The sequence below is a fragment of the Meles meles genome, chromosome 1 (genome assembly GCF_922984935.1).
Source record: "Meles meles chromosome 1, mMelMel3.1 paternal haplotype, whole genome shotgun sequence".
Taxonomy (NCBI): domain Eukaryota; kingdom Metazoa; phylum Chordata; class Mammalia; order Carnivora; family Mustelidae; genus Meles; species Meles meles.
In genome coordinates this window covers 89,330,968-89,345,937 of record NC_060066.1, presented here as the reverse complement: position 1 = coordinate 89,345,937, position 14,970 = coordinate 89,330,968, and positions in this window count along the sequence as shown.

The window sequence follows — 14,970 nt, the reverse complement described above, 5'->3', positions numbered from 1 at the left end:
AAATTATACATTAGGAATTCCACTGTGAAATAATTTTAGTAACCTATGAAGTGCTGCACATGCTGGAAAATTCACAACACACAATGTTTACATACTAAAAGCTCTCAGTGGGGCACCTCAGCGGCTCAGTCAGTTAAGCATCTGACTTCAGCTAAGGTCATGATCTAGGAATCCTGGGATCAAGCCCCACTTCTAGGGCTCCCTGCTCAGTGGGGAGTCTGCTTCTCAATTTGCCCCTATTCCCACTTGTTCTCTCAATCTCTCTCTCTCTCTCTTTCAAATAAATAATTAAAGTCTTTAAGAAAACCAAACCACCACCACCAACAACAAAACCCTCTGATGTATCTACTCCAAGAAACATGCTTTGGGAAATGCCAATCTGGTTTGTCATACTCTTACATTATTGGATCAAAAAAAAAATGTTGAAGCTGATAAAATCAAGACCACGATTTGCATTACTCGATTATTTTATAAGTAATTTGCATTACTCATTATTTTATGAGACTCAGCACACTCTACAAGTACTATACTGAGAAGCATAACCAATACATTTGAAAAAGTTGGAAGCCCTTATTTGTGAAAATTGTATTTTTAAAATAAAATTTTAATCTATTTCATAGTATAAAAAGGGTCTTTTCTCCTTATCTCCCCAAACTGTCCCATAATTAACTTCATCCTTGCATTTTCAAAAGCCATATTTGCTTGTGTGTGTCTATTTTCATACAGAATATAAAGTATACATTCTGCTGTGAGCCATGAAACACTTTGCAAAGTCACATGTTTCATTTTACCAGAGCCATAATGAATACTGGCAAAATAAATAAGGGTTTTTTTCGTTTTTTTTTTTTTTTTGTAGAACAAAAATTATTGACATTTAAAAACTAAAATTGTCCTTTCAAATTTTTTGTTTGTTTTTCACACCTGATTCTTGCCTTGTACCATAAAATGAATTTTTTGGTAAATTTTTTTCCCTAAGATTCATTCAAAACAAAACAAAGCCAAACTAATAGAATTAAATTTCTGGAATTGGTAACATTGTGGCTGATAATAAACTATAAGTATATAGTTTTTACACCAATTAGATATAGATACAATCATAATGCAATAGTCATAGCTCCTTGTTATGAAAATGAATAAAATAAATGAATAAATTTTATGATCCAAAAATGGAAATGTAACAAGAAAAGCTTATCATAAACACTATACACTATCTGGGAATTCAGTTTGCAAGTTACTCCTTAAATCAAATGAAACTTCTCATTTTATATATGATTCTATTGTGTACAATCTTCACACCATACTGGATTGTTTCACTTGAAGCCATTAATACCTTTAAAATCTTGGTCAATGTGCCAGTTGGCCATGAAATACTATTGTCCCACACATGAAGAGATGATGAGTCAAAGATGAGCCTTTTGTTTTATTTACATCTAATAATTATAGGTGCATAGTTAATCCAGATAAAGTTATTGAACCCTACATTTTTTTTCATTTAATCACTGCTTCAGTTCTATGAAACTGAAATACAATTCTCATTTGACACTTGAGAAAACTAAAAGTTAGAGATAAGGTAACAATATAGCTAGTCAAAAGCAGATCCAATCAAGAAATGGGATCCAACCAGGCTATATGGGAACCCAAACTCTCTTCCTTAATTCACCAATTCAGTTTAGGAATATACGAGGCCAAATAAGTCATTTGATAAATAGTTGTTCTAAGTAAAATGCTTCTGGAAACCAAGGGATATGGCAGGTCCTGTGCAGTTAAAAGAGCTGTGCAACACTGGCCAACTTCTTCTAAGCTTTTTCTTCATGATTAGGTATTAAATGAGATACTGCAGATAAAGTGTTCCATTTTTACAGGGAATCTAACTGATAAACAAATGTTTACAGTTGCTATTGTTGGAATTCCTCTTGGGTGAAAGGATTATTCCAGCATAGATAATTAAAATTTGATTTAATTTTAAAAGTTCCAATCTATCTTGCCCAGTTTAATTTCTACCTGTTTCACTACTGAACAACATAAAAATATCTGCTTCTTCTAAGTGTTTGTATTTATTTTGAATGCTCTTAACACCTAATTATATGCCATATATATCATTTCACACGTTGCACAATTTGCTACTATCATCCATTTGCTCCATTTGTTAAAGTCCTACATATCCTTGAGAGCCAGGATCAAGCCCTGTGTTTTTCCTGAGGTTTTCTTAAATCCCCCAGTTGGAACTGACCTCTCTCAGGGAATTCCATTGCATTTATCTCAGGCTTTCTATTATTATGATGTAGTTATCTCTTTCATTAAATTCTGAGCTTGTATAACCCTAAAGACAGAGACTACATGCTATTGTTCCCCCACAGTACTTACTATATGGCAAAAAGTGGATATATAAAAAAATGCATTGAATCCCATTTAAATTGCATATACTTTGTATATAAAAATAGTATTAAGGTATTGTGTATATCTCATTTTCACAAATGAATCATCATTTCCCTATGAGCAAGAAGCATATTCTGTAACTTCTTTGTATCTGATAGTAGCTGACATCATAAGGAGAAATAAATATCAACTGGGTGACTTAATGTTTTGTTTTTTATTATGTCCGTGAGAACTTAACAGGCATTTATGGCTGGCCAATAATTATACTCTTTCCCAAATTTATTCTGCTCCCCCACATATTAATTTCATGCTTTTGTTTCTCAAATTTCCAGCAGCTACAACTTCCACTCTTCTCACACTCAGCATCTGTCCTTGCTCCTATTTCCCTGAGAAAACAGGCATTCCACATTTTCATAACTACATCCTCCATCCACCTATAACTGTGCCCTCAATTCTGCCTTCTTTCCTGTTACTGTGGATAAACTATCTGCACTACCAAACAATCCACTTCACCATGAATTAGATCTTATTTCTGTTGCCTATCCAAGAACATTGTTCTAGAAATTCTCTCTCATGTTAACATTTTTCCCTCTCTCCTGAAATATTCCCATCAGCATATAAATATGCTGTACTTCATTTAAAAAAAAGCTGCTTAGTTCCACTTCTCTAACCATCTAAGATCTACTTTTCTACCACCTAAATAGCAAAATTCTTCGAAAGGTTTTTATGTATCAACTATTACAATATCCTCTCCACTTCTATTTGAACCCACTCTATTATGAGGCTTTTATGTCCCATCCTCTTCTGATACTCCATAATGTGATACCATACTTGATCTCTCCTCCTTGAAACATTTTCTTTAGTGGCTTCCTGGGCTCCAATCTCACTTCCTAACTCATCACTTCTTTTCCACCTCCTTTCCCAATTCATTCATCTCCCAAACACTGAACATTGGAGTAGATCAAAGCACAGTTCTTGGTTGTTCTCTCTTCTCTATTTAGACTCACACCATAGCTTACCCCCATCCAATGTCAAGATTTTATGTATTATATATATAACCTAAAAACTAACAAATTCATATATCCAGTCCAAACTCCCCTGAATTCTAGACTCTTCTATACAAGCTGCTCATGCATTTGCTCTTGATGGTTAAAGGACATCTCAAACTAAACATGTCAAAAATAAACTCCCTCCACTCCCAAACTTGATTTTCTTAAATCTTTTCTATATTAGTTGATGGAAATCCAATATTATTAGTTGCTAAATCCAGACATCTTGGAGAGTTGTCTTTAATTTGTTGTTTTCCCCTATCCCTCACATTCAATCCATTAGCAAATCCTGCCAATGCACTTTCAAAATGTATCAGTCTCTTACCAGATCTTTTCCACTCTTTTCCACACTATCATAATTTTTCACTCTTTTCCACACTATCATAATTTTTCGCTTGGATTATTCCAATAGCTACTGAATAGGTCTTGTTTCCATCACATCTCCAAAGTCTATTTTTGACAATAGCACCAGACCAATACCGTTAGAACATAAGTTAAATTGTGTTATTCTGCTCAAAGCCCTCCAATGATTTACCACCTCAATGAACAAAAAAGCCACAGATCGGGGCGCCTGGGTGGCTCAGTGGATTAAGCCACTGCCTTCGGCTCGGGTCATGATCTCAGGGTCCTGGGATCGAGCCCCGCGTCGGGCTCTCTGCTCTGCGGGGAGCCTGCTTCCTCCTCTCTCTCTGCCTGCCTATCTGCCTACTTGTGCTCTCTCTGTCAAATAAATAAATAAATAAATCTTAAAAAAAAAATAAATAAATAAAAATAAAAAAAGCCACAGATCATTCAACAGCCTATAAGGCCTATATGATCTATGCCATACTCCCCCCCCCCACCTCTGTCCTCTGGCCTGATCATTTACCCCTGGCCCCCATCTGCTTCAATTAACCTGGCCTCCTCATGCTTCTCCTACTACACAAGCTGCCCAGCCCTAGGGCACCCCTCCTATATCCCTACTGCTTATTTCTCCACAGTATTGAGCACCTGCTAACATATTACCTCATTGGCTTACTGTGTTTATTGATGTTCTCTCCCTCCACATTACAAGCTTCAAAAGGGCAGCATTTGTGTCTGATTTATTCAATGTCTCATACTTAGTATATACCCAATAAATGTTTGTTGAAAGTTTAGTTACTTAAATTTTAGTGTTTAGAATAGAAAATAACAGGCAAAGTGGTGCTATAATTTCTTATTAATTAAAAATGTAGAGTCAATAAGACTAGATTGAGAATAAGTTGATTTTGGTTTTTAGACTCAGTTCTTCCAGTAAAACCTCTGTTGCTTTGAACTTCCATTTGTTTTTGAAATGTAGAAGTAATAAAACTGAATTTCTTAGGGATGATGAATTCATTCATATTCTCATTCAAGTGCAATAGGCATTGTTGCAGGTGTTATTGTGAAAGCATTTTGTAAATGTAGGGAGCCCAGTGTAAACATAAGGAAATGTTATTTTATTACAAAAAAAGTTTTCAGTTGTATAATTCTGAACAGCAATGCATATGTAAAAATATCACAAATATATATATATATTGTCATTCCAAACTATAAAAGTTAGAATATAAAGATTTTATTAGTGAAATCTTTTTAATCTTTTGAAAACATTCTGGAAAACTGAAAACCTAAAACTATAAAAACAAGTGATTTGGGGGTATTTTACTCACCAAAATAAAATATCAGTAAATTGGCAACCTTCTTTTTGAATTAGTTAAACTTTAATCTAATCTTAAAAGCCAGCACACATAATTAATGCAAAAAACAACAACAAAAAAAGCCACAGAGCTCTTGAACTGAAAAATCTGAATTTTCCATAGATTTTATTAAAGCATCATATTCATGCCCTAAATCATGTAAGTATGAAATGACTTCCATAGGATGTAAATCAACCTGTTATTTTCAGACCCCATACTCAATCAGGAAGACTTCTGATCGTAACAAAATTCAACCATCTTGAGCTCCTACCCTGCCTTTTATATTATTTGAGCCAAACAGGACCAATGTCAGAAGCATACAAGTGTTTGAGTTTGTCTAAATATCAACTCAAGTGCACACATTTTGCTTTACTAGTTTCTATTGTTATGACTAGAAATAACTTTAATGAGATTTGAAAAAATTCTTTAAGTAATTCTATTACAATCAACCTTGTTGATCCTTCCTAATTTACAATTACATTTTATACTCTAGTGATATGTCTGTTTGTAATACTCTTTATTATTTGTATGAAAAGCTGAAAATGTTAAGGTCTTCAACCAAAATATTAAGTATCAAAATTGAATGCAAAAAGGGAAGAAAAAAATATTATGAAATGCATACCTGTATTGAAATAATATTTCTCAGCAATTTTTAAATTTATATAGTGTGGGATTTGAAGATGGCGGAGAAGTAGCAGGCTGAGACTACATCAGGCAGCAGGAGATCAGCTCGATAGCTTATCTAAACATTGCAAACACCTTACAAATCCAACGGGAGATCGAAGAGAAGAAGAACAGCAATTCTAGAAACAGAAAACCAACCACTTTCTGAAAGGTAGGACTGGCGGAGAAGTGAATCCAAAACAACGGGAAGATAGACCGCGGGGGAGGGGCCGGCTCCCGACAAGCGGCGGAGCAACGGAGCACAAAATCAGGACTTTTTTTTTTTTTTAAAAGATTTTATTTATTTATTTGACAGCGAGAGAGAGAGATCACAAGTAGGCAGAGACGCAGGCAGAGAGAGAGAGAGAGGGAAGCAGGCTCCCCGCCGAGCAGAGAACCCGATGCGGGACTCGATCTCAGGACCCTGAGATCATGACCTGAGCCGAAGGCAGCGGCTTAACCCACTGAGCCACCCAGACGCCCCCAAAATCAGGACTTTTAAAAGTCTGTTCCACTGAGGGACATTGCTCCAGAGGCTAACCCGGGGTGAAGCCCACGCGGGGTCAGTGTGGCCCCAGGTCCCACAGGCTCACAGAAGGATCGGGGTGTCGGAGTGTCGCAGAGCTCGCAGGTGTTAGAACGGAGAAGCCGGCTACAGAGACAGAGCCGAGGACAGAGCTCTCAGCTCTGGGTTACCTTGAATTGGTCGCGGGCTGGGTGAGCTCGGTGCACAAATGGAGGCTGGGGATACGGGAGTGATTGGGTGCTGTCCTCTGGGGGCACACTGAGGAGTGGGGCCCCGGAATCTCGGCTCCTCCGGGCCGGAGACTAGGAGGTCGTCATTTTCATTCCCATCCTCCAGAACTCTACGGAAAGCGTTCAGGGAATAGAAGCTCCCAAAACCGAACCCGAGCGGATTACTTAGTCCGCCCCCGTAAGGGCGGTGCAATTCCGCCTCGGGCAAAGACACTTGAGAGTCACTATAACGGGCCCCTCACCCAGAAGATCAACAAAATACCAGCCAGGACGAAGTTCATCTATCAAGGAAAGCAGGTTCAATACCTAAGACAGCAGCGAAATTCCAGAGGAGGAGAAAGCAAAGCACGGAAATCATGGATTTCCTCCATGATTCTTTAGTCGTGCGGTTAATTCAATTTTTTTTCTTTCTTTTTTCTTCTTCTGCTAAATTTTTTTAAAAGATTTTATTTATTTATTTGACAGAGAGAGATCACAAGTAGGCAGAGAGGCAGACAGAGAAAGAGGAGGAAGCAGGCTCCCTGCAGAGCAGAGAGCCTGCTGCGGGGCTCGATCCCAGGACCCTGAGATCATGACCTGAGCCGAAGGCAGCAGCTTAATCCACTGAGCAACCCAGGTGCCCCTCTTCTGCTAAATTTTTAAAACTTTTACCCTTTTCTTTTTTAAGAAGTTTTTGACTAGTTTATCTAAAATATATTTTTTCTTTCTTTTTTATATTTTTTCTTTATTTGCTTTATTTTTTTAAATTTTTTTCTTTTTTTTTCCTGAACCTCTTTTTATCCCCTTTCTCCTCCCCCCCCCCACAATTTGGGGTCCTTCTGATTTGGTTACAGTGCATTTTTCTGGGGTCTTTGCTACACTTTTAGTATTTTATTTGATCCTTCATATCCTCTTATCTAGACAAAATGAAAAGGCAGAAAAAATCACCACAAACAAAAGAACAAGAGGCTGTACCAAAGGCTAGGGACCTAATCAACACAGACATTGGTAATATGTCAGATCAAGAGTTCAGAATGACGATTCTGAACGTTCTAGCTGGGCTCGAAAAAGGCATGGAAGATATTAGAGAAACCCTCTCTGGAGATATAAAGGTCCTTTCTGGAGAAATTAAAGAACTAAAATCTAACCAAGTTGAAATCAAAAAAGCTATTAATGAGGCGCAATCAAAAATGGAGGCTCTCACTGCTAGGATAAATGAGGCAGAAGAAAGAATTAGTGATATAGAAGACCAAATGACAGAGAATAAAGAAGCTGAGCAAAAGAGGGACAAACAGCTACTGGACCACGAGGGGAGAATTCGAGAGATAAGTGACACCATAAGATGAAACAACTTTAGAATAATTGGGATTCCAGAAGAAGAAGAAAGAGAGAGGGGAGCAGAAGGTCTATTGGAGAGAATTATTGGAGAGAATTTCCCTAATATGGCAAAGGGAACAAGCATCAAAATCCAGGAGGTGCAGAGAACCCCCCTCAACGTCAACAAGAATAGGTCCACACCCCATCACCTAAGAGTAAAATTTACAAGTCTTAGTGACAAAGAGAAAATCCTGAAAGCAGCCCAGGAAAAGAAGTCTGTAACATAAAATGGTAAAAATATTAGATTGGCAGCAGACCTATCCACAGAGACCTGGCAGGCCAGAAAGAGCTGGCATGATATATTCAGAGCACTAAATGAGAAAAACATGCAGCCAAGAATACTCTATCCAGATAGGCTATCATTGAAAATAGAAGGAGAGATAAAAAGCTTCCAGGACAAACAAAAACTGAAAGAATTTGCAAACACCAAACCAGCTCTACAGGAAATATTGAAAGGGGTCCTCTAAGCAAAGAGAGAGCCTAAAAGTAGTAGATCACAAAGGTACAGAGACAATACACAGTAACAGTCACCTTACAGGCTAATAATGGCACTAAATTCATATCTCTCAATAGTTACCCTGAATGTTAATGGGCTAAATGCCCCAATCAAAAGACACAGGGTATCAGAATGGATAAAAAACCAAAACCCATCTATATGTTGCCTACAAGAAACTCATTTTAGACGCAAAGACACCTCCAGATTTAAAGTGAGGGGGTGGAAAACAATTTACCATGCTAATGGGCATCAGAAGAAAGCTGGGGTGGAAATCCTTATATCAGATCAATTAGATTTTACGCCAAAGACTATGATAAGAGATGAGGAAGGACACTATATCCTACTCAAAGGGTCTGTCCAACAAGAAGATCAAACAATTTTAAATATCTATGCCCCTAACGTGGGAGCAGCCAACTATATCAACCAATTAATAACAAAATCAAAGAAACACATCAATAATAATACAATAATAGTAGGGGACTTGAACACTCCCCTCACTGAAATGGACAGATCATCCAAGCAAAAGATCAACAAGGAAATAAAGGCCTTAAATGACACACTGGACCAGATGGACATCACAGATATATTCAGAACATTTCATCCCAAAGCAACAGAATACACATTCTTCTCTAGTGCACATGGAACATTCTCCAGAACAGATCACATCCTGGGTCACAAATCAGGTCTCAACCGGTATCAAAAGATTGGGATCATTCTCTGCATATTTTCAGACCACAACGCTCTGAAGCTAGAACTCAATCACAAGAGGAAATTTGGAAAGAACCCAAATACATGGAGACTAAACAGCATCCTTCTAAAGAATGAATGGGTCAACCAGGAAATTAAAGAAGAATTGAAAAAATTCATGGAAACAAATGATAATGAAAACACAACGGTTCAAAATCTGTGGGACACAGCAAAGGCAGTCCTGAGAGGAAAATATATAGCGGTACAAGCCTTTCTCAAGAAACAAGAAAGGTCTCAAGTACACAACCTAACCCTACACCTAAAGGAGCTGAAAGAAGAACAAGAAAGAAACCCTAAACCCAGCAGGAGAAGAGAAATCATAAAGATCAGAGCAGAAATCAATGAAATAGAAACCAAAAAAAAAAAAAAAAATAGAAAAAAATCAATGAAACTAGGAGCTGGTTCTTTGAAAGAATCAATAAGATTGATAAACCCCTGGCCAGAATCATCAAAAAGAAAAGAGAAAGGACCCAAATAAATAAAATCATGAATGAAAGAAGAAAGATCACAACTAACACCAAAGAAATACAGACAATTATAAGGACATACTATCAGCAACTCTACGCCAACAAATTTGACAATCTGGAAGAAATGGATGCATTCCTAGAGACATATAAACTACCACAACTGAACCAGGAAGAAATAGAAAACCTGAACAGGCCCATAACCAGTAAGGAGATTGAAACAGTCATCAAAAATCTCCAGACAAACAAAAGCCCAGGGCCAAACGGCTTCCCAGGGGAATTCTACCAAACATTTAAAGAAGAACTAATTCCTATTCTCCTGAAACTGTTCCAAAAAATAGAAATGGAAGGATAACTTCCAAACTCATTCTATGAGGCCAGCATCACCTTGATCCCAAAACCAGACAAGGATCCCACCAAAAAAGAGAACTACAGACCAATATCCTTGATGAACACAGATGCAAAAATTCTCACCAAAATACTAGACAATAGGATTCAACAGTACATTAAAAGGGTTATTCACCACGATCAAGTGGGATTTATTCCAGGGCTGAAGGGTTGGTTCAACATCCGCAAATCAATTAATGTGGTAGAACACATTAATAAAAGAAAGAACAAGAACCATATGATACTCTCAATAGATGCTGAAAAAGCATTTGACAAAGTACAGCATCCCTTCCTGATCAAAACTCTTCAAAGTGTAGGGATAGAGGGCACATACCTCAATATTATCAAAGCCATCTATGAAAAACCCACCGCAAATATCATTCTCAATGGAGAAAAACTGAAAGCTTTTACGCTAAGGTCAGGAACACAGCAGGGATGTCCATTATCACCACTGCTATTCAACATAGTACTAGAAGTCCTAGCCTCAGCAATCAGACAACAAAAAGAAATTAAAGGCATCCAAATTAGCAACAAAGAAGTCAAACTATCACTCTTCGCAGATGATATGATACTATATGTGGAAAACCCAAAAGCCTCCACTCCAAAACTGCTAGAACTTGTACAGGAATTCAGTAAAGTGTCAGGATATAAAATCAATGCACAGAAATCAGTTGCATTTCTGTACACCAACAACAAGACAGAAGAAAGAGAAATTAAGGAGTCAATCCCATTTACAATTGCACCCAAAACTATAAGATACCTAGGAATAAACCTAACCAAAGAGGCTAAGAATCTATACACAGAAAACTATAAAGTACTCATGAAAGAAATTGAGGAAGACACAAAGAAATGGAAGAATGTTCCATGCTCCTGGATTGGAAGAATAAATATTGTGAAAATGTCTGTGCTACCTAAAGCAATCTACACATTTAATGCAATCCCTATCAAAATACCATCCATTTTTTTTCAAAGAAATGGAACAAATCATCCTAAAATTTATATGGAACCAGAAAAGACCTCGAATAGCCAAAGGAATATTGAAAAAGAAAGCCAAAGTTGGTGGCATCACAATTCCGGACCTCAAGCTCTATTACAAAGCTGTCATCATCAAGACAGCATGGTACTGGCACAAAAACAGACACATAGATCAATGGAACAGAATAGAGAGCCCAGAAATAGACCCTCAACTCTATGGTCAACTAATCTTCGACAAAGCAGGAAAGAATGTCCAATGGAAAAAAGACAGCCTCTTCAATAAATGGTGCTGGGAAAATTGGACAGCCACATGCAGAAAAATGAAACTGGACCACTTCCTTACACCACACACGAAAATAGACTCAAAATAGATGCAGGACCTCAATGTGAGAAAGGAATCCATCAAAATCCTTGAGGAGAACACAGGCAGCAACCTCTTCGACCTCAGCCACAGCAACGTCTTCCTAGGAACATCGGCAAAGGCAAGGGAAGCAAGGGCAAAAATGAACTATTGGGATTTCATCAAGATCAAAAGCTTTTGCACAGCAAAGGAAACAGTTAACAAAACCAAAAGACAACTGACAGAATGGGAGAAGATATTTGCAAACGACATATCAGATAAAGGGCTAGTATCCAAAATCTATAAGGGACTTAACAAACTCAACACCCAAAGAACAAGCAATCCAATCAAGAAATGGGCAGAGACTATGGACTCTGAAAAACAACCTGAGGGTTTTGAAGGGTCAGGGGTGGGAGGTTGGGGGAACAGGTGGTGGGTGATGGGGAGGGCACGTTTTGCATGGAGCACTGGGTGTTGTGCAAAAAGAATGAATACTGTTACGCTGAAAAAATTAATAAAAAGGGAAAAAAAAAAAAGAATCCCTTAACAACCGCAAAAAAAAAAAAAAAAAAAAAAGAAATGGGCAGAGGACATGAACAGACATTTCTGCAAAGAAGACATCCAGATGGCCAACAGACACATGAAAAAGTGCTCCACATCACTCGGCATCAGGGAAATACAAATCAAAACCACAATGAGATATCACCTCACACCAGTCAGAATGGCTAAAATTAACAAGTCAGGAAACGACAGATGCTGGCGAGGATGTGGAGAAAGGGGAACCCTCCTACACTGTTGGTGGGAATGCAAGCTGGTGCAACCACTCTGGAAAACAGCATGGAGGTTCCTCAAAATGTTGAAAATAGAACTACCCTATGACCCAGCAATTGCACTACTGGGTATTTACCCTAAAGATACAAACGCAGTGATCCAAAGGGGCACGTGTACCCGAATGTTTATAGCAGCAATGTCCACAATAGCCAAACTATGGAAAGAACCTAGATGTCCATCAACAGATAATTGGGTAAAGAAGAGGTGGTATATATACACAATGGAATACTATGCAGCCATCAAAAGAAATGAAATCTTGCCATTTGCGATGACGTGGATGGAATGAGAGGGTATCATGCTTAGTGAAATAAGTCAATCGGAGAAAGACAACTATCATATGATCTCCCTGATATGAGGACGTGGAGATGCAACATGGGGGGTTAGGGGGATAGGAGAAGAATAAATGAAACAAGATGGGATTGGGAGGGAGACAAACCATAAATGACTCTTAATCTCACAAAATAAACTGGGGTTTGCTGGGGGAAGGTGGGGTTGGGAGAGGGGGAGGGGGTTATGGACATTGGGGAGGGTATGTGCTATCGTGAGTGCTGTGAAGTGTGTAAACCTGGTGATTCACAGACCTGTACCCCTGGGGATAAAAATACATTGTTTGTTTATAAAAAAAAAAAAAGAAAGGATGAATACCCAACTTTTGTAGCAACATGGACGGGTTGGAAGTGATTATGCTGAGTGAAATAAGTCAAGCAGAGAGAGTCAAGTATCATATGGTTTCACTTATTTGTGGAGCATAACAAATGACATGGAGGACATTGGGAGATGGAGAGGAGAAGGAAATTGAGGGAAATTGGAAGGGGAGGCAAACCATATGACTATGGACTCTGAAAAACAACCTGAGGGTTTTGAAGGCAGGGGGTGGGAGGTTGGGGGAAACAGGTGGTGGGAAATAGGGAGGGCACATATTGCATGGAGTACTGGGTGTTGTGCAAAAACAATGAATGCTGTTACGCTGAAAAAATAAATTAATTAATTAAAAAAATTTATATAGTGTGAAGACATTGGCTCCTCTCTCTCTCTCTCTCTCTCTCTCTCTATATATATATATATATATATATGTATTACAATACAGGAGGTCACTCACTAATCTTTAAAAAAATCATTTGTGAATTGTTGCTACTCATTTTGCTAAACAAAATGAAAAATAAATATAGGAAAAGTGAATATTTTCAAACGCTTTTTTTAAAAATGGCAAAATTGGAGATGCCTGGGTGGCTTAGTCAGTTAAGCGTCTGACTCTTGATTTTGGCTTAGGTCATGATCTCAGTGTCCTGGGACTGAGCCCTGTGTCAGGCTCCACATTCAGCAGGGAGTTTGCTTGGGATTCTCTTTCACTCTCCCTCTGCCCCTCTCCCCCTGCTCACTCTCTCTTTCTCTCTCTAAAATAAATACGTAAATCTTTTCTTAAAAATGACAAATTAGCTAACTAAATATTCATTAAAGGAGCCACCTACAAACAGATATAGAGAGATTTGAAGTACTTTACGATGTAGCTAGAAAAATGTTTTATAAAGAGATTTCTTTCTTACTTCCTTCCTTCCTCCCTCCTTCCCTTCCTCTCCTACTTATACTTTAAATACTAAGAAGGCTTAAAATAGGACAGCAATAGTCTGTCACATTCCTTAGATTCTGAGTATTAGTATATAATATAGTGCTACATCACCCTGTAGATGGTCAGTAAGATGTATATTAAATTGAGTTGAATTTTATGACTTCTTGGAAAAATAGCTGTCTGGTTATAGACTATGTGGTGCTATTCTCTGAATAGAAAAGATTTCTGGCTCTTCTTCTGTTTTGTTAACTGTGTTTTGAAAAAATAAATACATAAATACATAACAGAACCTCGGCCTAATACAAGCATTCTTCTGACTGCCCAAAAGGAAGGACAAGCTACCCAGCCTGTACAATAAAGTTAATGGAATAAATTCAGGAGCCAGCTTTGCTGAAACTCTTGAAAAGACAATAAAAGTTCGCATTGAGTTTTCTGGAAGTTCATTAACTCTAATGACTAAACCAAGGGCAGAATTCCCCTATCATTTGATTAGAGAATGTGTGTGTGTGTGTGTGTATAAATAAAGCAATCCAAAGGCAACAGACCCATGTAAACCCACGTGATGTTTTTCAAAATCTTCTTGTTTAAGGGTTAAAATCAATTCTACTTGTTGAGCAACAAAGTATCATTAACTGACATTGTGAGATCCAAAGTAATAGAAACAAGTGTGCTTTTCCTTTAACGTTGACTTTTCTTTCACCATCCTTAGAGTCTGAGCACATTCTTGGAGATTCAGGGAAAAATGCTAATTCCTCCAGCCTTCGCTAGTATTTTTTCTATGTACCAACAGCTCAGTTCAGGTTAAAGAGAAGATAACAGGAAAAGTCCTAAAAAGGAACTAATTCTTCCCATCCCACTATCCATATATAAAACACTTGTCTCCACAGACACTGCAGGAGCAATAGGGTCAGTCTGTTCATAGATTTTTTGGTGTTGTGAATGAGAAAAGCAGACATTGTCATGAGAGAAAAATGAATGAATTCCTAGAGTTGCAGATTAAAGCAGGTGTAAAAAGTCCTCTGCTCCCTTGTGGTAAGTGCTACCAGTTGACAGGAAGCTTCTCTTCTTTGGCATTCGAAATGATTTGGTGTCTTCCAGAAAATAACAGCTGCTTCAACCCAACTGTGCCCTTCAGTGTCTGATGAGCACCCATATACAACTAATTTCCATTCACTTTACAACCTGCATGGTTCCAGAAGGTGAACATGAGCAAGAGTGAGCTAGCAAACACTCCATAAATGTAAAGCTAGATGCTTCAATATAACAAAA